This window comes from Bos grunniens, chromosome 3, assembly GCF_055505025.1.
Source record: "Bos grunniens cultivar Pamir isolate PY7600 chromosome 3, Bosgru_T2T1.0, whole genome shotgun sequence".
In the NCBI taxonomy this organism is placed as follows: Eukaryota; Metazoa; Chordata; class Mammalia; order Artiodactyla; family Bovidae; genus Bos; species Bos grunniens.
The window spans coordinates 44,995,613-45,016,218 of NC_141167.1; the positions used below are offsets into that span (position 1 = coordinate 44,995,613).

The following is a 20,606-nucleotide window of genomic DNA, read 5'->3' on the forward strand; positions in this document are numbered from 1 at the left end:
CAGAACAGAATAGAGTCTAGAGACAGACAAAACATAAAAGGTCAATTGATTTTTGATAAAGTTGTCAAGGTAGTTCATGGATTTGGTGAAAAGCTTCAATAAATGATACCAGAACAATTGGATATCCATGTGCAAAGAAATAAATCTCAGCTCTTTCTACACACTATTTATAGTGTATAAAAATTAAATTGAAGTGCATTATAGATGTAAAAATAAAAGATAATATTACACAATTTCTAGAAGGAACCATAGGGAAAAAACGTTATATCCTTGACTTAGGCAAGGATTTCTTAAAATACCAAGAGCATGATACATAAAAAAATAATGTTATGTTGAACATCTTGAAACTTAAAAACTTTGGTTTTCAAAAGACACTGTTAAGAATCAGAAAAAATAAGCCACTTTCTGAAAAAAAAAAATAACATATCTGATAAAATACTTGTAATCAGACTATATAAACAATTCTTACAACTCAATAAAAACAATAAAACCAGAGAATTTAAACATTTCACAAAGGGAGATACAAGAATGGCAAAGAAGCACAGGAAAAGTCCTCAATACCTTTGTTGTTCAGTCTGCTCAGTCCTGTTCAGCTCTTTGTCATCACATGGACTGCAGCATGCCAGGCTTCCCTGTATTTCACCATCTCGTGGAGCTTGTTCAAACTCACATCCATTGATGTTGCCATCCAACCATCTTGTCCTCTGTCATCCCCTTCTCCACTTGCCTTGAAACTTTTCCAGTGCCAGGGTCTTTTCTAATGAGTCAGATCTTTGCATCTGGTAGCGCAAGTATTGGATCTTCAGTTTCAGCATCAGTCCTTCCAATGAATATTCTGGGTTTATTTCCTTTAGGATTGACTGGTTTGATCTCCTTGCAGTCCAAGGGACTCTCAAGAATCTTCTCCAAAACCATAGTTCAAAAGCATCAATTCTTTGACGCTCAGTTTCTTTGTGGTCCGATTCTCACATCCACACTTGACTACTGAAAACCCATAATCTTGAGTAGATGGCAAAGTAATATCTCTGCCTTTTAATATGCTGTCTAGGTTTCTCACAGCTTTTCTATCAAGAAGCAAGTGTCTTTTAATTTCATGTCTGCAGTTGCCCTCTGCAGTGATTTTGGAGCCTAAGAAAGTAAAGTCTGTCATTGTTTCCTTTTTTTCCCCATCTATTTACCATGAAGTGATGGGACTGGATTCCATGATCTTAGTTTTTTGAATGTTGAGTTTTAAGTCAGTTTTCTTACTCCCCTTTTTCACCTTCATCTAGAGGCTCTTTAGTTCCTCTTCACTCTCTGCTATAAGGGTGGTTTCATCTGCATATCTGAGGTTACTGATATTTCTTCCTGCAGTCTTGATTCCAGCTGTGCTTCATCTAGCCTGGCATTTTACATGATGTACTCTGCATATAACTTAAATATGCAGGGTGACAATATACAGCCTTGACGTACTCCTTTTCCTATTTGGAACCAGTCTGTTGTTCCATGTCTGGTTCTAACTGTTGCTTTTTGACCTGCATATAGGTTTCTCAGGAGACAGGTAAGGTGGCTTGGTATTCCCATCTCTTGAAGAATTTTCCACAGTTTGTTGTGATCCACACAGTCAAAGGCTTTAGAGTAGTCAATGAAACAGAAATAGATGTTTTTCTGGAACTCTCTTACTTTTTCAATGATCCAGTGGATGTTGGCAATTTGATCTCTGGTTCCTCTGCCTTTTCTAAATCCAGCTTGAACATCTGGAATTTCTCAATTCATGTACTGTTGAAGCCTCCCTTGTAGAATTTTGAGCATTACTTTACTAGTGTGTGACATAAGTGCATTGTGTGGTAGTTTAAACATTCTTTGGCATTGCCTTTCTTTGGGGTTGGAATGAAAAACTGATTTTTTCCAGCCCTGTGGCCACTGCTGAGTTTTCCAAATTTGCTGGCATATTGAGTGCAGCATTTTAACAGCATCATCTTTTAGGATTTGAAGTAGCCCAACTGGAATCCCATCAGTTCTACTAGCTTTGTTCATAGTAATGCTTCCTAAGTCCCACTTGACTTCACATTCCAGGATGTCTGGCTCTAGGTGAGTGATCACACCATCCTGGTTATCTGGGTCATGAAACACTTTTTTTGTATAGTTCTTCCGTGTATTCTTGTCTCCTACTCTTAATATCTTCTGCTTCTGTTAGGTCCATACTATTTCTGTCCTTTATTGTGCCCATCTTTGCATGAAATGTTCCCTTGGTATCTCTCATTTTTTTAAAGAGATCTCTAGTCTTTCCCATCCTATTTTTTTTTTTTTTTTTCCTATTTCTTTACATTGATCACTGAGGAAGGCTTTCTTATGTCTCCTTGCTATTCTTTGGAACTCTGCATTCAAATGGGTATATCTTTCCTTTTCTCCTTTGCCTTTCTTTTCTCTTCTCAGCTACTTTTAAGGCCTCCCCAGACAATCCTTTTGCCTTTTCCAATTTTTTTTTTCCCTTGGGGATGGTTTGGATCACTGCTTCTGTTACGAATCTCTGTCCATAGTTCTTCATGCACTCTATCAGATCTAATCTCTTGAATCTATTTGTCACTTCCACTGTATAATTGTAAGGGATTTGATTTAGGTCATACCTGAATGGGTCTAGTCATTTTTCCCAATTTCTTCTATTTAAGTCTAAATTTTATGGTAAGGAGTTCATGATCTGAGCCACAGTCAGCTCCTGGTTTTGCTGACTATATCAAGCTTCTCCCTCTTTGTCTGCAAAGAATATGATCAATCTTATTTTGGTATTTACCATCTGGTGATGTCCATGTGTAGAATCATCTCTTGTGTTGTTGGAAAAAGGTCTTTGCTATGACCAGTGTGCTCTCTTTGCAAAATTCTACTAGCCTTTGCCCTGCTTCATTTTCTACTCCAAGGCCAAACTTGCCTTTTATTCCAGGTATCTCTTGACTTCCTACTTTTGCATTCTAGTCCCCTATGATGAAAAGGACACCTTTTTTGGTGTTAGTTCTAGAAGGTCTTGTAGGTCTTCATAGAACCATTCAACTTCAGCTTCTTCAGTATTACTAGTTGGGGCATAGACTTGGCTTAGTGTGATATTAAATGGTTTGTTTTGGAAATGAACAGAGATCATTCTGTTATTTTTAAGATTGCATCCAAGTACTGCATTTTGGACTTTTTTGTTGACTATAAGCCTACTCCATTTCTTCAAAGGGATTCTTGCCCACAGTAGTATATATATATATAATATATATTATCTATCTATCTATCTATATATAATAGTCATCTGAATTAAATTAACTCATTCTGGTCCATTTTAGTTCACCGATTTCTAAAATGTCAGTGTTCACTCTTGCCATTTCCTTTTGACTATTTCCAATTTACCTTGATTCATGGACTTAATATTCCAGGTTCCTATGCAATATTGTTCTTTATAGCATCGGACTTTACTTTTACCACCAGATACATCCACAACAGGGTGTTGTTTCTGCTTTGGCTCAGCCTCTTCATTCCTTCTGGAGCTATTTCTCTGCTCTTCTCCTGTAGCATGTTGGGCACCTACTAACCTGGGGAGTTCATCTTTCTCTGTCATATCTTTTTGCCATTTTATATTGTTCATGAGGTTCTCAAGGCAAGAATACTAAAGTGGGTTGTCATTCTCTTCTCCAGTGGACCATGTTTCGTCAGAACTCTCCACCATGACCCATCCGTCTTGGGTAGCCCTGCATGGCATGGCTCATAGTTTCATTGAGTTAGACAAGGCCATGATCTATGTGATTAGTTTGGTTAGTTTTCTGTGATTGTAGTTTTCATTCTGTCTTCCCTCTAATGGATGAGGATAAGAGGTTTGTGGAAGCTTAGTGATGGGAGGGACTGGCTTTGGCAGAGTTGGGTCTTGTTCTGGTGGGCAAGGCCATGCTCAGTAAGTCTTTAATCCAATTTTTGTGCTGATGGGTGGGGCTGTGTTCCCTCCCTGTGAGGCCAATCTACAGTATGCTGACCTCCTGCAAAATGACTTATGCCAGCATGCCACAGATTCCAGAACTCTTGTAGTCAGTGCCCCTGACCCCAAAGCAGGCTGCTGTCAACTCACGCCTCCTATAGTTATTAGATAAATGCTAATTAAAACCATGATGAGTTATCACCACCACACACTAGAATGACTAAAAGGAAAAAGATTGACAAAATTAATTATTGGCAAAAAATGAAGCAACTGGAACTCTCCATATGTTGCTGTGGGACTGCAGGAGATAGTGAAGGACAGGGAAGCCTCGCATGTTACCGTCCATGGGATCACAGAGAGTTGGATGCGACTAAGGGACTAAATAACAACAATGATAAATGCCAGCCTCTTTGTAGGCCTGAAGGAAGTAGCAGTATATTATAGGACATAGTCATGGCTTTTTTTAAAGTTTCTTCTTCACCATTTTTAGTTGACGATCTTAAGCAAGCTACTTGATATTTCCGGGCTTTTATTACCTTCTGCATAACAGGGGGTAGTGGTAGATAGATAAAAGTCAGATTTGAAATAAATCTGCTCACTATTTCCTGGCAGTATTTTCTTCTGAGGAATATCCTAGGCATCTTGGAAGGAGTATTATGTCCTTATTGTGACTCCTTCTTTCAGTTCATTAAATGGGGTTTTTTCCCCCCATTTTCCCTAAGCTATTACTACAGATGATTTTTTTTTAATGACCATTTAATTCCAAAAAGCCAAGATACAGATTGTTGGGTGGGTGGTGAGAAGCAGTATATTTTTCTTTCAGGTGCTTATTTAGAGTGATTGTTAACATGTATCCTTAGTGATTAAATCATTAAGTGAGAATACGATTTATGAAATAATGTTTTCTCAAGCTACTGAATTTTTTAAAGCATGGTACAGCAAACATCAACTCATAGCTTTCATTCTGACTGATCTGAATTCCTATTACCAAACACTTCATAAATAATTCAAAAGGAAAACAATGGATAAGTCATGTTATATTCTTCTTTCATAAATAATGCTTTCAAGCCATTATGTTGTGTCTTCACAGCAACTTGTGAAATGAAGACTTGCCCATTCTTTGTTTAAATATGATCAATGTATTCAGAGAAGATAAATAATTATTATATAATAAGTAGCACAGAGTGCTTCTATTTATTGATTATCTTCAGTATGTCAGGCACTATTCTTGTCACTTTACATACCTTATTTTATTGAATTTTTACAACAACCATGCAAAGTAAGCATTATGTCTTCCACTTTGCAAATTAGAAATCTGAAACTAAATAAAAGATTGAGTAACCATTGCACAGTTAAAAAAAAAAAAGCTCAAAGTCATCTCTGTCTGATTCCAGACCAGTGCTTTTAATCACCATACTGTATGCATCCATCACAAGTCTACCACCCTGCCACTTGATAAATGAGCACCTCCTGGAAGACAGAAGGTTGGGGTTTTGGCCCATTTCTCTGACGATAATTTTTATGCATTTGCAGTGGAATATTCGTGCCATACCCCCACCACTCACTCTTTTTTTTTCCTCTGGAAATTCTTACTGAGAGGTCTTGACAGTAGTGATAACTGCTAGATTGTAAACAAAGAAATAGTTTTCAAAGGCAGCTAAAGCCTCAGGATCCTCAAGACTTAGGGACTTAAATCATAAGACTCAGTCATGGGGTTCTGGCATAATCTTCTTTCTGACCCCCTACTCTGAACTAGACAGTCTTTCTCTCATGTCAGATTCTAATAGAAGTCATGAGGTAATTCACTCAAATTACAACATGATCCAAAGGCCAGATCTTTGCTGTGTGCTTGCTGCATGACAGAGGAGATAGAAAAATGGCCCACTGAATGCCTGGTGGGAAGGAATAGGGAACAGGATAAAGTGTGAGGAGATGCATAGAGTAGAGAATCTTTGCCTCTTTACAGGTCCATGTGACAACTGTAAGAAAAAGGATCTCAATTGCTTTAGCCCCCATGGCACAGTATTCTTGTTACCTTACTAAACTGTGGCTCAAAAATATATCTGGCTTAGATCATTGCAGAAGAAGGATAGTACAGCATTATTATTTAAGCCAAGAAACCGTATGGTGGAATGGAACAAGTGCTTGTTTTCATTGCAGGCCTCATTATAGACTTGCTTTATTGCTTGGGGCACATCATTTAGAATCTCTGAGCCTCATTTTCCTCACTTTATAAAATAACAATTGCAATATTTATCCCTTAGAGATATTATGAGATTGAAATATTTATGAAGTAAATGTTACCAGGCATAAGTATATATAAATATAAAGTTTATTATTATTTATTGTTAAGAATAATGATACATAGTATGTACCCATGAATCCTTAGAATAATAGTTTTAGTTTTAAAAAATCACCAACACAGCTAATATTTACTGAAATCATACTCAATTCCAGGCAGTTCAGGTGTGAACTATTGTTACGCTCATTTTATACATAGGAGTCTTACAGAAGATGTTAATTACTTAAGGTCATCGAGCTAATAAGTGGTAGGAAGTCAAGTCCTTGTGTTATTTTATACCAGTTTCATGAGTTATTGCTTATACTTGCATTGTCACAAACATGAGAATCTTATTTTCAAAGTTGATATGACCTTAATAAGACCTTAAAAGTTAATGACTTCATTATTTCTGCCTTAAAAATCTCTAATGTTTCTCTATGGCTCTCAGGAGACAGGAGAGAATGTAGACAATTTGGCATGGTATTTAACACAGTATCAGCACAGCCTTCCTTAACCATGTCTCCTAACAGTTCCCCCCACCTCATCTCCACCCTCTACTGCCACATCAGTCTTCTCATCGTTTCCTGAATGTGACCAACCCTGTGAAGCATTACACACCTAGCTCATTGCTTACTCTGCCTGGAATGTCCTTAAAGCCTTCAATGAACCCTCCATTCATTCTTGAATGTATACTCTTAGTTCAGTTCAGTTGCTCAGTCGTGTCTGACTCCTTGTGACCTCATGAATCGCAGCACGCCAGGCCTCCCTGTCTATCGCCAACTCCCAGAGTTTACTCAAACTCATGTCCATCGAGTTGGTGATGCCATCCAGCCATCTCATCCTCTGTCATCCCCTTCTCCTCCTGCCCCCAATCCCTCCCAGCATCAGAATCTTTTCCAATGAGTCAACTCTTCGCATAAGGTGGCCAAAGTACTGGAGTTTCAGCTTAACATCAGTCCTTCCAATGAACACCCAGGGCTGATCTCCTTTAGAATGGACTGGTTGGATCTCCTTGCAGTCCAAGGGACTCGCAAGAGTCTTCTCCAACACCACAGTTCAAAAGCATCAATTCTTCGGTGCTCAGCTTTCTTCACAGTCCAACTCTCACATCCATGCATGACTACTGGAAAAACCATAGCCTTGACAAGACAGACCTTTGTTGGCAAAGTGATGTCTTTGCTTTTTAATATGCTGTCTAGGTTGGTCATAACTTTCCTTCCAAGGAGTAAGTGTCTTTTAATTTCATGGCTGCAATCACCATCTGCAGTGATTTTGGAGTCCAAAAAATAAAGTCTGACACTGTTTCCACTGTTTCCCCATCTATTTGCCATGAAGTGATGGGACCAGATGCCGTGATCTCCATTTTCTGCAGATTGAGCTTTAAGCCAACTCTTTCACTCTCCTCTTTCACTTTCATCAAGTGTACAAATAATAAATGCTGAAGAGGGTGTGGAGAAAAGGGAACCCTCTTACACTGTTGGTGGGAATGCAAACTAGTACAGCCACTATGGAGAACAGTGTGGAGATTCCTTAAAAAACTGGAAATAGAACTGCCTTATGATCCAGCAATCCCACTGCTGGGCATACACACTGAGGAAACCAGAAGGGAAAGAGACATGTGTACCCAATGTTCATCGCAGCACTGTTTATAATAGCCAGGACATGGAAGCAACCTAGATGTCCATCAGCAGATGAATGGATAAGAAAGCTGTGGTACATATACACAATGGAGTATTACTCAGCCATTAAAAAGAATACATTTGAATCAGTTCTAATGAGGTGGATGAAACTGGAGCCTATTATACAGAGTGAAGTAAGCCAGAAGGAAAAACATAAATACAGTATACTAACGCATATATATGGGATTTAGAAAGATGGTAACAATAACCTGGTGTACGAGATAGCAAAAGAGACACTGATGTATAGAACAGTCTTATGGACTCTGTGGGAGAGGGAAAGGGTGGGAAGATTTGGGAGAGTGACATTGAAACATGTAGAATATCATGTAAGAAACGAGTTGCCAGTCCAGGTTCGATGCGCGATACTGGATGCTTGGGGCTGGTGCACTGGGACGACCCAGAGGGATGGTGTGGGGAGGAAGGAGGGAGGAGGGTTCAGGATGGGGAACACATGTATGCCTGTGGCAGATTCATTTTGATATTTGGCAAAACTAGTGCAATTATGTAAAGTTTAAAAATAAAATAAAATTAAAAAAAAAAAAAAAGAGGCTTTTTAGTTCCTCTTCACTTTCTGCCTGGTCAAATGTTATCTTCTATGTGAAAGCTTGTTTGAACTCCAATGTGGCACTAACTATATTCTTTTCTATGCCTTCATTTAGCGTTTTTCACATTTTATCATAAACATTTGTCTTGTGTGTACTTTTCTAACTAGAATATGAATCTCTCAAGAGGGAAGCTCTTGACTTACTCTATTCTGTAACCTCAGTACCTATAGTTGTTGGCAGTAAGCAGGCAACCAGTAAATGTTAGCTGATTGAAAAAATAAAATATATTGATTGGTCTCTTCTCTTAAGCCCATCTCTGTGTTGATGAGTAGTGCTGAGTCCAATGATGAGTGGTCTGGTAGTGACAGAACTCATATGGGAGGCCAGGGTGCCATTATATCCAGCCATATGTATCTTCTGGGCCACACACTTGTTTAGTTGTGACAAGGCAGGATTTTAAAACACTTTTGACAAGCAGTCAACCCTGGAGGAACACATCTTTGTTCAGTAGCTTAACCTTAATGGTTGATTTTTCTTGTTCTCCGTGAGGCTCCCTTAGCACCGGAAATATAGTGAAGCAGGTTCATATGGAGGAAAATGTGAAACCTGTGCTGACATTAATCTGCATTTTAACAAGGGATTTGACAGATTCTCATGATAGGCTGATGAACCAGCTGGAGAGATACAAGCTGGATAAAATTAGCATTCAGTGGATTAGTAGCTGGTTGAGGAGTTGTACCTAAATATCTATACGGTAGGATTGCTGCTCCCAGAATGCATTCATTCCTAGTCTCACTCTCTTGGTCTATTGAAGCATAGTCCAAGTTCTATCTCTTCCAAGAGCCAACCTTCATTACTTTGATCTGTAATCACAAAATAGTTTAAAAATAATTTTAAGACCTTTTGTTTCTTTTATATGTGTTTATGATTGCCAGAGCTCTCTAGAACAGAATCAGTATCTCATTATTCTCTTCCATAGAACTTATATAGGTTTGGTATAATGGTAATACCATAGGACCTAGAGTTACATATTGGGTCAAATCTCTGATCAGTCATGAACTAGCCATGTAATCATAAGCCTTTGTTTCACCCCTCATGTATAAATGGGGACAAGGACATCTTTGATCCCCCAAATATAATCATTCATGTCTTGGCTTATGATCCCATGGACCGCAGCCTACCAGGCTCCTCCATCCCTGGGATTTTCCAGGCAAGAGTACTGGAGTGGGGTGCCATTATGAATAGAACACCACAAATGCAGTGTGTGGAAGTTAAGATTCCCTGGGCCGCTATGCTGAGCTTAAGGAAAGAGGAACAGTGTATGATAGATACAAGTGCTAGTCATCTCTGTAAGGTTAGGTTGACCTATATTTAATATCATTCTTTAACCTGATAATTTATGAACATTCTTTTCAGCTGCTAACCTCTTTTTTTATTGTTAACTATACATATAAAGAACTTAGAACAGTTCTTAATACCAATTAAGCACTCAGTATGTGTGTTACTCACTATTAGACTAAATTCCGTAAAGTAGGAGATTTTAATTTTATTTTCTGTAGTCTCCCAGGCGGCAGTCCATGGGTTCGCTAAGGGTGGGACACGACTGAGCGACTTCACTTTCACTTTTCACTTTCATGCATTGGAGAAGGAAATGGCAACGCACTCCAGTGTTCTTGCCTGGAGAATCCCAGGGTTGGGGGAGCCTGGTGGGCTGCTATCTATGGGGTCGCACAGAGTCAGACACGACTGAAGTGACTTAGCAGCAGCAGCAGCCTCAGCATGTAAAACCATTCTCTACACATGGCATGTGCCTGATAAATATATGTGGAATGAATAAATGAGATAACATCTGTTATGTAAATTGCACAGCTTTATACATGTGTGTGAAGTTGCTCAGTTGTGTCTGACTCTTTGCAACCCCATGGACTACTGTAGCCCACCAGGATCCTCTGTCCATGGAATTCTCTAGGCAAGAATACTGGAGCAAGTTGCCATTCCTGTCTCCAGGGGATCTTCCCTACCCAGGAATCGAACCTGGGTCTTCTGCATTTCATGCCAATTCTTAACCATCTGAGCCACCAGGGAAGCCCATTAAAACCTTTTTTCCTTCTCTTTTGTTTCCCCAGTGTGGCTTTAGTTTACAATCATGCTATGGAATACTCCCTGACCTTTACATCACTGAGTCTCAGAGTTTAATGTGTGTATCTGTCACATTGGAAGGTTATTAAAATGCAGATTCTGATGCAGCATATCTGGGATGGGACTTGACATTCTGCATTTTGGACAAACTCCCATGTGATGGTGGTTCAGCTATTGCCTATGCCCAATTCATTCCCACATCTTCAGACTACTGCAGTTCTATCACTATCACTATTGTTTTGAAAGGCTTAATAATCCTCTCCGGTTTGCAAAGTTCTTTAGGCAAGACACTGCTTTTGAGTTGTATCATTTGATTTATAAGTGATCCATTATCTCTAAAATATAAAAAGTCTTAAAAATACAGCAACAATCTCATTCTCACACTCCTTGAATTGATAATTTCTTAATATCATCAAATATGTATTCAGTGTTCAAATTTTCCAAATTGCCCTTTTTTAAATTTTTTTCAGCTGTTGGTTTGTTTAAACAAGAGTCCAAGTAAGGGCTGCACATTGAATTGGTTTGTATGTCCCTTAAGGTTATTTTATGCCATAGATTCCTCCCTGTTTCTTGTTCTGAAAAATTTATTTGGTGAAGTCATTAGTTCTGTAGACTTTCCTGCATTCAAGACTTGATGATTAGATTGTTATGATGTTTTACAAAATATTACTTTGTCCTCTGAATTTGCTATAATTAGGTAGTTAGACCTCGAGGTTTGATATGTTTCAGGTTCTGTTTTTAGGCAAGAATTCCTCATAGCTGCTATTAGAAGACATTTTTAAATTTGAAAGGGTGCTAAGTACCCATGAGTTGAAGGAGGGGAGGATTTATTAAGTGTCTAAGACTGGAAGCTTTTGACTGCACAAACTTTGGAAACCCTGTTTCTCCTAATGTGGATGAAGACTGTACCTTGCCAGAGATCCCTGACTCAGAGAACTCTACTGGGAAATGCTTGTAAGGTCATGTCTTTTGGCTTCTCAGGAAAGTACTGTGAGTCATGGCACAGAACTCTTGGCTTCAAAGGAAGAATAGAAGCAAGGTTTTAGAATAAATTCAGTGGTTAGAACTTAAAAAGTGTGAAAGGAATTAAGCTCTGTTTTGATCCAGATAATAATAAAAAGTGTTCCTTTTTTTTTTTTTTTCCCCAAAGAGTTATATAGTGATTGCTGTGTGACATAGGTTAAATAACCAGAACGTACAGTGAAGTTTCAGAGGTGGGAGTTGAAACCTAAAAGTCAGGTTCTAGGGTTTGTGGGCATAATCACTGAACCATACTACCTTCTGAGGAATTATGTCATTTCTCTGCTAAAATCCTGTGGTGTATCTCGTTGAAAATGTCAAATTTTATTAATAAGCTGAATAAGGCTCTTTATATGTGGACCTTTTCACTTTCATGCATTGGAGGAGGAAATGGCAACCCACTCCAGTGTTCTTGCCTGGAGAATCCCAGGGACGGGGAAGCCTGGTGGGCTGCCGTCTATGGGGTCGCATGGAGTCGGACACGACTGAAGTGACTTAGCAGCAGCAGCTTGGTTATCTTGACAACTTCTCCAGATACTATCTCCTTCCTCTCCTGCCGTTCCTTAGAAACACAGACAATATGTCCTCCAATTACACTGAAATTCTTTCATTTCTTTGAATGCACCATGCTTTTCCACTTCTTGGCTTTTGCGCAAGCAGTTTCATCTCCTTGAAATGTTCTCTCCTCTGTGCTCCCCTCCACTATACCCTCATCACCCTATTGCTTACTTATTCTACTGGTTCCAAGTTCAGCTTTTTCCTTTTCCGGAGTCTTCTGTGCCCCTTACGTCTAAGTTAGCAGCTATAAAACCTGTGTTTCTGCTGTGGGAACACTCAGTGCACCACATTCCCATTCTGTGTCTTACTATAAGACCAGAAGATCTACAAGACAAGAGACCACGTTCACCTCATTCACTGCTCTATCCTAGGCACACTGTTGGTTGCCTGCCACATATTAGGTACTTGAAGAAATCAGTCTGAATGAAGGGCAATCAGACTAGCACCCTTAGATAGAAAGAACTGCTTCAGTGGACCCTCAGACCCACTTCTCAGATCACACCCAGCTCCTTCCACTCGAACGTCATAAAATGAGATCTTAAGATCCTTGCTCATTCCTGTGCTCTTCCCTGATACACTTAAACCTTTTGGTGAACTGATCAATTTGATCAACAGATAGGTGAGACAGGGAAGGCAAATAAGATCTTCATTCCATGATTATAAAACCTCTCTGTGGCTGGGAAATTTTTAAATAAGGCATGTTTGTACATGGGCCTGCATTTTATAAAGCCCCATTAAAAGGCATGGGGGCAGAAATCTGTGGTGATCATTCATCTCCGTGCCCACACAGCAATTTTAAGTTACTTTGAGGCAGTGTTTTCTTTCATCTACAAACTGATAGTTCACCAGGGGGCTGGCAAGCTGACTAATATATGTAGTGTTATTGGTGGCTGCTTAGAAACCCTGTTTCCCAGAATCATGTAAATTGTATTATTTTGACTCCCACTGACGAGATGTGACTTCTGTTAACTTTTCTTGCCAAACTCCCTTCTTGCTTTGTCAAGTTCTCAAAGCACTTTCATCTCAGTAGGACTCAGAAAATTACTGAGGATGTTGTTAAAGCATATGTATTTTTATGTATAATGCAATTCGTAAGTAGCACGTATATTGCCGGGATAAACCTAGCCTCCCTTTTCCTTTTCTGTTTGAAATTATATATGAAAAATTTAACTATCAGAGGGTATTTTGTCATTGTTGGTGTTATAATTTAGCTACCAAGAACTTCCTGACACAACATCCACGAACTGCGCTACTGGAATACTGCTGCAGATGCAGATGGTTGCTTTTTGTATGTTTGATTGTTTAGTTCATAATTTAATTTCTATAAATGTATGTAATGGTATAAGCCAATGAGGTAACGTTGGTTTATACCATTATATACGTTTCATGTATACTTTATGTTTACACTTCTATATAAACTACAGCGCCTCACCACCACAGTTCTAATCTCCACCCATCACCACAGAGTTGGTCTCTTTTACCCGTTTTGCCCTCCATCCTTGCCCCTTCACTTCTGGTAGCCGCTACTCTATTCTCTTTATCTACACACTTGTTCTTGGTTGTTTTTTTCACTTATTTTTTCATTTGTTTGTTTATTGTATCACACATATGAGTGAAATAATATGGTGTTTTTCTTTCTCTGACTTATTTCATTTGGCTTAATGCCTTCAAGGACCATCCATATTGTCATAAATGGCAAGATTTCGTCTTTTTCATGGGGCATGTTCTGTTATATATATGCCAGTCTTCTCCCTTCATACACTGGTAGTCACTTAGGTTCTTTCTATATCTTGGCTATTATAAATAATGCTACAATGAATGTAGTGGTGCATATATCTTTTCAAATTAGTGTTTTCATATGCTTTGGACAAACACCCAGAAGTGGAATAGCTGGATCATATGATAGTACTCGTCTTAATTTTTTGAGAAATCTCCATACTGTTTTCCACAGTGGCTGCACCAATTTACGTTCCCACCAACAGTGCCTGAGGGTTCCTTTTATCCATATCCTTATCAACACTTCTTGTCGTTTTGGTAATAGCCTTTCTAGGAGGCCTGAGGTGATCTCTCATTGTGACATTTTAAAGTAATTAATTTATTTTAATTGGAGAATAATTACTTTACAATGTTGTGATGGTTTTTGCCATACATCAACATGAATCGGTCACAGGTATACATGTGTTCCCCCATTCTGAACCCCCTCCCACATCCCTCCCCCCCATTCCTCTGGGTTGTCCCAGAGCACTGGCTTTGGTGCCCTGCCTCATTGTGATTTTGATATGCATTTTCCTAATAATTAGTGATATAGGGTCTAAGATGATTTTTGATGCCTTGCTAGACACCTTCAGCTGAAATGACTGGGTGCTAGAAATCAAGTCCTTCTTCAAAGGGTGTAAGTAAGAGATGCTGTGCTTTCATGATCAGTGAATATATTATATATTTCCAAAGTGATCATTGTTTGGATTAATTGATTTGATTCCAAATTTCATCTCTTTTGTTGGACGTTAGCTTCTCAAGGACAGAAACAATGTTTTACTCACATTTGTGTCCCCTTTAGTGCATAGAGCTGTTCCATGTATAAATCACATATTCAATATATGTTGAGTTTAATTAAAATGAATATTTAATTAAATTGTGAAAAATCCATCCTTATTAGAAAGCACTGAAACATAAATACTTCTTAAGACAGAGCATGAAATTAAGTAGACATGATCCAAGCTTTTTAAGTATTAAAATGTTCAGCATCAACACCTCAATAAAAAGTTCTGTTAAACATTTGAGGGGTACAGCAGTGACTGTGATATAATATCTGAATGCTGATACATTACAGTTATGGAGGTAGATATGCAAATAAATGATGTTATTTTTATATCATTATGAAATATTCAGCTACTCTGACTCACTTTTGGACATTTCTAAAATTATCAGAAGATGAGGATTGGCTACTATTAAGAATATTCATGAGATTGTGGTATATATTCTTATTTTCAAAGCAGCTGTCCCAAAGGTCAAGACATGCTAGCCTACTTGGCATAGGACTACTGCTCTGCAGAATGATGGAGAGAAGACAATTTCTGCATTTGAAATAAGACCACCTTTCTGCAGGAGATCACCTTACCAGTGGTAATAAAGGGGAGGCCCAGAATCCTTCTTGCTCTGAGAAGTATCCTCCCTATTTGTCCTTCTCTTCCCTATGTCCTCATTACTTCTCCATCACTATCTGCCAGGAATTGTCAAGGCTAGTTCCTCATGCTCCTTATTCCAGATTAATTATTCATCCCCCCAAACCACAGTGATTTCTCATACTCAGAGCTCTAATCCTCAATGACTTTCTGACTCATTATTGAACCCTCCCCATTTCCTCAGCCTCTCTGCCTCCCAAAGCTTTCCCCGTGCTCCTGGGACCTCAACATTGATCCTTAGCAAATCTTTAAACTCAACTAGTTTGTGAGCTACCTATTTACTCTCTTGCTCTAACATAAGCTTGTCTCTTCAGAGGTGTTTCCCCAACCTTTCTTTAATCACAGGCTCTTTTACCACTTAAACCCTTCCTACCATAGACTCAGAAGGTAGGGTAGATGATATCCTTATTTCTCTGTGCTACCTTCACATCCTTTTTCCTTTATCCTCCATAAAAACACTCAGCTTTGATTCTTATGTCATGTGGCTGTACCACCCATCATTCTACTTAGATATAGCCATCCACCACCCCCTGGGTCACTTCTTATTTCTCAAGGATTTTAGCATCTGGCTCATTGTCACTCTCTAGCGCTAATCCTGTCTTAATTGTTAATGAATTTAATATACATAGTGATGATTGTTGCAATACTATAGTATTTCAGTCCATTGAATCTTTTCCTGCAATGATTTTATCTTATCTTACTTTGCACACTACCATGCTTATACTCTATACCTCATCATTGTCAATAACTGCACCCCTATATAACTGTAAATTTATATACCATCTAAGCACTGTCACCTCCCATCTTGATGACTGACTGTCTTTCGTAAATACAAATTATAATACTCATTGGAACTCATACTCATTGGAACTTTCAGTATTTCAATCTTATATTTTTGCTCCCCACCACTCTCAGGGCTTCTCTTCTAGGTCCTAGTTTTGACTCTGATATTGACTTTCTGGAACACCTTGTATTAATCAATTTATTTCTCTATGCATCAGATTTATTAATCTATAAATTAAAGAAGTTGCTAGAAGTAATAGTGGTAATAATGTTGTTGGGTTCAGTCTCTAACTCATGTCCGACTCTTTATGACCCCTTCGACTGCAGCATACCAGGCTTTCCTGTCCTCCATTATCTCCTGGAGATTGCTCAAACTTGTGTCCATTGTGTCGGTGATGCCGTCCAACCATCTCGTCCTCTGTCACCCACTTCTCCTCCAGCCCTCAACCTTCCCCAGCATCAGGTTCTTTTCCAATGAATCTGCTTTTCGCATCAGGTAGCCAAATTTTTGGAGCTTCAATTTCAGCATCAGTCCTTCTGATGAATATTCAAAGTTGATTTCTTTTAGGATCGACTGGTTTGACTTGATCTCCTTGCTCCAGGGGATCACCAAGGGACTCTCAAGAGTCTTCTCCAGCACCACAATTCAAAAGTATCAATTCTTCAGCACTCAGCTTTATTTAAGATCCAACTCTCACATCTGTATAGGACTACTGGAAAAAGCACGTGTGTGTTAGCCACTCAATTGTGTCTAATCTTTGCAACCCCATGGACTATAGCCCTCCAGGCTTCTCTGTCCATGGAATTCTCCAGGCAAGAACACTGGAGTGGATTGCCATTCCCTTCTCTAGAAAACTTCCCAACCCAGGGATCAAACCCTGGTCTCTTACCTCACAGTCAGATTCTTTACCATTCGAGCTATAGGAAACTTCATAGCTTTGACTATATGGACCTTTGACAGCAAAGTGATGTCTCTGCTTTTTAATATGCTATCTAGTTTTGTCATAGGTTTTCTTCCAAGGAGCAAGCATCTTGTAATTTCATGGCTACAGGCACCATCTGAGATGATTTTGGAGCCCAAGAAAATAAGCCAGCTTTTTCACTCTCTTTCATAGTCAGTGAAGCAGAAGTAGATATTTTACCATAATTCCCTTGCTTTTCCTATGATCCAGTGGATGTTGGCAATTTGATCCCTGGTTCCTCTACATCTTGTAGATCTGTACATCTGAAAGTTGTACATCTGAAAGTTCTTGGTTCCTGTAGTATTGAAGCCTAGCTTGAAGGATTTAGAGAATTATCTTGCTAGTATGTGAAATGAGCACAACTGTGCGGTAGTTTGAGCATTCTTTGGCATTGCGTTTCTTTGAGATTGAAATGAAAACTGAATTTTTCCAATTCTGTGGCCACTGCTGAGTTTTCCAAATTTGCTGGCATATTGAGTGCAACACTTTCACAGTACCATCTTTTAGAATTTAAGATAACTCAGCTAGAATTCCATCACCTCCATTAGCTTTGTCTGTAGTAATGCTTCTTAAGGCCCACTTGACTTCACAGTTCAGTATGTCTGGCTCTAGGTGAGTGATCACACCATCATGGTTATCCAGGTCATTAAGAGCTTTTTTTTTGTATAGTTCTGTGTATTCTTGCCAACTCTTCTTAGTATCTTCTGCTTCTGTTAGGTCCTTGCTGTTTCTGTCCTTTATTGTGCACATCTTTGCATGAAATATTCCCTTAGTATCTTTAATTTTCTTGAAAAGATCTCTAGTTTTTTCCCATTGTATTGTTTTCCCTTATTTCTTTGCACTGTTCACTTAAGAAAGATTTCTTATATGGTCAAATTCTATTGCATGCTTACCATATGTTAAAAAATGTTCTAAATACTTTTTATTTGTTAACTCATCTAATCCTTACAACAACCATTTAAGGTAGGTGCTGTTATTAGTTTTCTTCTCCATGTGAGAAAATGGAGGCAGAGAGTGGGTAAATAGCTTGTATAATATCGGTAAGCTATTTTCTGACTTATGTAATATGTGGGTTTTTAGGGAAAATTTCATTTGAAAGCAGTTTTTAAAGTAATTCTTTTGTTATTATTTTACCTTCCAGTAACTATAAGAAAGTATATAAAACCTGTCTTCCTTTCCAGACCTTGACTACTCTCAGGTATTATAAGATGTAATGGATATGCTTTATATTCTAGGTAAAGAAAGAGCTGTCCAATGTAACATGGTATTGTTGCTGCTGCTGCTGCTACGTTGCTTCAGTCGTGTCTGGCTTTGTGCGACCCCATAGACCGCAGCCCACCAGGCTCCTCTGTCGCTGGGATTCTCCAGGCAAGAACATGGTGTAGATAGTGAAGTAAATGGGAGAGATGAAGACTGGAAATATTTTTTCGGTCTTAAAAAATAGAAATAAATATATAATATCATTCATGTTCAACAAGGAGGCCTGCAGAGGCCAGTGGTATGGTTTGGGTAAGCATGGTTTTCTTTCTGCTTATAAGCAAAACAAAACACAGTTCAGTTCAGTTGCTCAGTCATGTCCAACTCTTTGCCATCTCATGGACTGAAGTACACCAGGCTTCCCTGTCCATCACTAACTCAGGGAGCTTACTCAAACTCATGTCCATTGAGTCGGTGATGTTATCCAACCATCTCATCCTCTATAGTCCCCTTCTCCTCCTGCCCTCAATCTTTCTCAGCATCGGGGTCTTTTCAAATGTGTCAGTTCTTCACATCAGGTGGCCCAAGTATTGGAGTTTCAGCTTCAGTATCAGTCCTTCAGGGAATATTCAGGACTGATTTCTTTAAGATTGACTGGTTGGATCTCCTGGCAGTCCAAGGAACTCTCAAGAGTCTTCTCCAACACCATAGTTCAAAAGCATCAATTCTTCGGTGCTCAGCTTTCTTTATAGTCCAACTCTCACATCCATACATGACCACTGGAAAAACCAAAGCTTTGACTAGAGGGACCTTTTTTTGGCACATTAATGTCTCTGCTTTTTAATATGTTTTCTAGGTTGGCCATATATTTTCTTCCAAGGAGCAAGCATCTTTTAATTTCATGGCTGCAGTCATCATCCGCAGTGATTTTGAGACTCCCAAAATAAAGTCTCTCACTGTTTCCATTGTTTCTCCATCTATTTGCCATGAAGTGATGGGACCAGATGCCATGATCTTAGCTTTCTGAATGTTGAGCTTTAAGCCAACTTTTTCACTCTCCTCTTTCACTTTCATCAAGAGGCTCTTTAATTCTTCTTTGCTTTCTGCCATAAGTGTTCTGTCATATACCTATCTGAGGTTATTGATATTTCTCCCTGAAATCTTGATTCCAGCTTGTGCTTCATCCATCCCAGCATTTCACTTGATGTACTCTGCATATAAGTTAAATAAGCAGGGTGACCATATACAGCCTTTACATACTATTTTGGAGTATGTTGGAACCAGTCTGTTGTTCCATGTCCAATTCTAACACCATTACTTCCTGACCCACATGCGGATTTCTCAAAAGGCAGGTCAGGTGGTCTGGTATTCCCATCTCTTAAAGAATTTTCCACCGCTTGTTGTGATCCACACAGTCAAAGGCTTTGGCATAGTCAACAAAGCAGAAATAGATATTTTTCTGGAAATCTCTTGCTTTTTTGATGATACAATGGATGTTGGAAATTTGATCTCTGGTTTCTCTGCCTTTTCTAAATCCAGCTTGAACGTTTGGAAGTTCATGGTTCATGTACTACTGAAGCCTGGCTTGGAGAATTTTGAGCATTACTTTGCTAGTGTGTGAGATGAGTGCAATTGTGTGGTAGTTTAAACATTCTTTGGCATTGCCTTTCTTTGGGATTGGAATGAAAACTGACCTTTTCCAGTCCTGTGGCCACTGCTGAGTTTTCCAAATTTGCTGGCATATTGAGTGCAGCACTTTCACAGCATCATCTTTTAGGATTTTAAACAGCTCAACTGGAATTCCATCACCTCCTCTTTGTTCGTAGTGATGCTTTCTAAGGTCCACTTGACTTCGTATTCCAGGATGTCTGGCTCTAGGTGAGTGATCACAGCTATTTTGGTTATATAGGTGATGAAGATTTTTTTGTGTGGTTCTTTTTGTATTCTTGCCACCTCTTCTTAATATCTTCTGCTTCTGTTAGGTCCACACTATTTCTGTCCTGTATTGTGCCCATCTTTGCATGAAATGTTCCTTTAGTATCTCTAATTTTCTTGAAGAGATCTCCAGTTTTTCCCATTCTATTATTTTCCTCTATTTCTTCACATTGATCACTTAAGAAGGCTTTCTTATCTCTCCTTGGTATTCTTTGGAACTCTCACTTTGGATGTTACTTTAGTTTGCAACATTTTTCTGTGCCCACACATTTGAGGGGCATACTCATTTTCATAAGTAACAATGGCTTCTCACAAAAGTAATCCTCAATTAAGTGTAGTGGAGCAAATCTTCTTAAGGCATGTACCTCATGGAGAAGAGGCTAAACATGTATAATATATTTTT

The 20,606-nt window shown here is 38.8% G+C and overlaps 1 long non-coding RNA gene across 1 annotated transcript in view; it reads left to right on the forward strand.

Moving 5' to 3' along the window:
* The window catches only part of LOC147375585 (uncharacterized), a 148,663-nt gene extending 130,205 nt beyond the window's left edge, over nt 1–18,458 (forward strand). The window contains exons 2-3 of the long non-coding RNA XR_015161572.1: nt 15,141–15,267; nt 18,307–18,458. This is a non-coding gene — a long non-coding RNA (uncharacterized LOC147375585). The remainder of the gene's footprint in view (nt 1–15,140; nt 15,268–18,306) is intronic.
* Nucleotides 18,459–20,606: the final 2,148 nt, after the last annotated feature.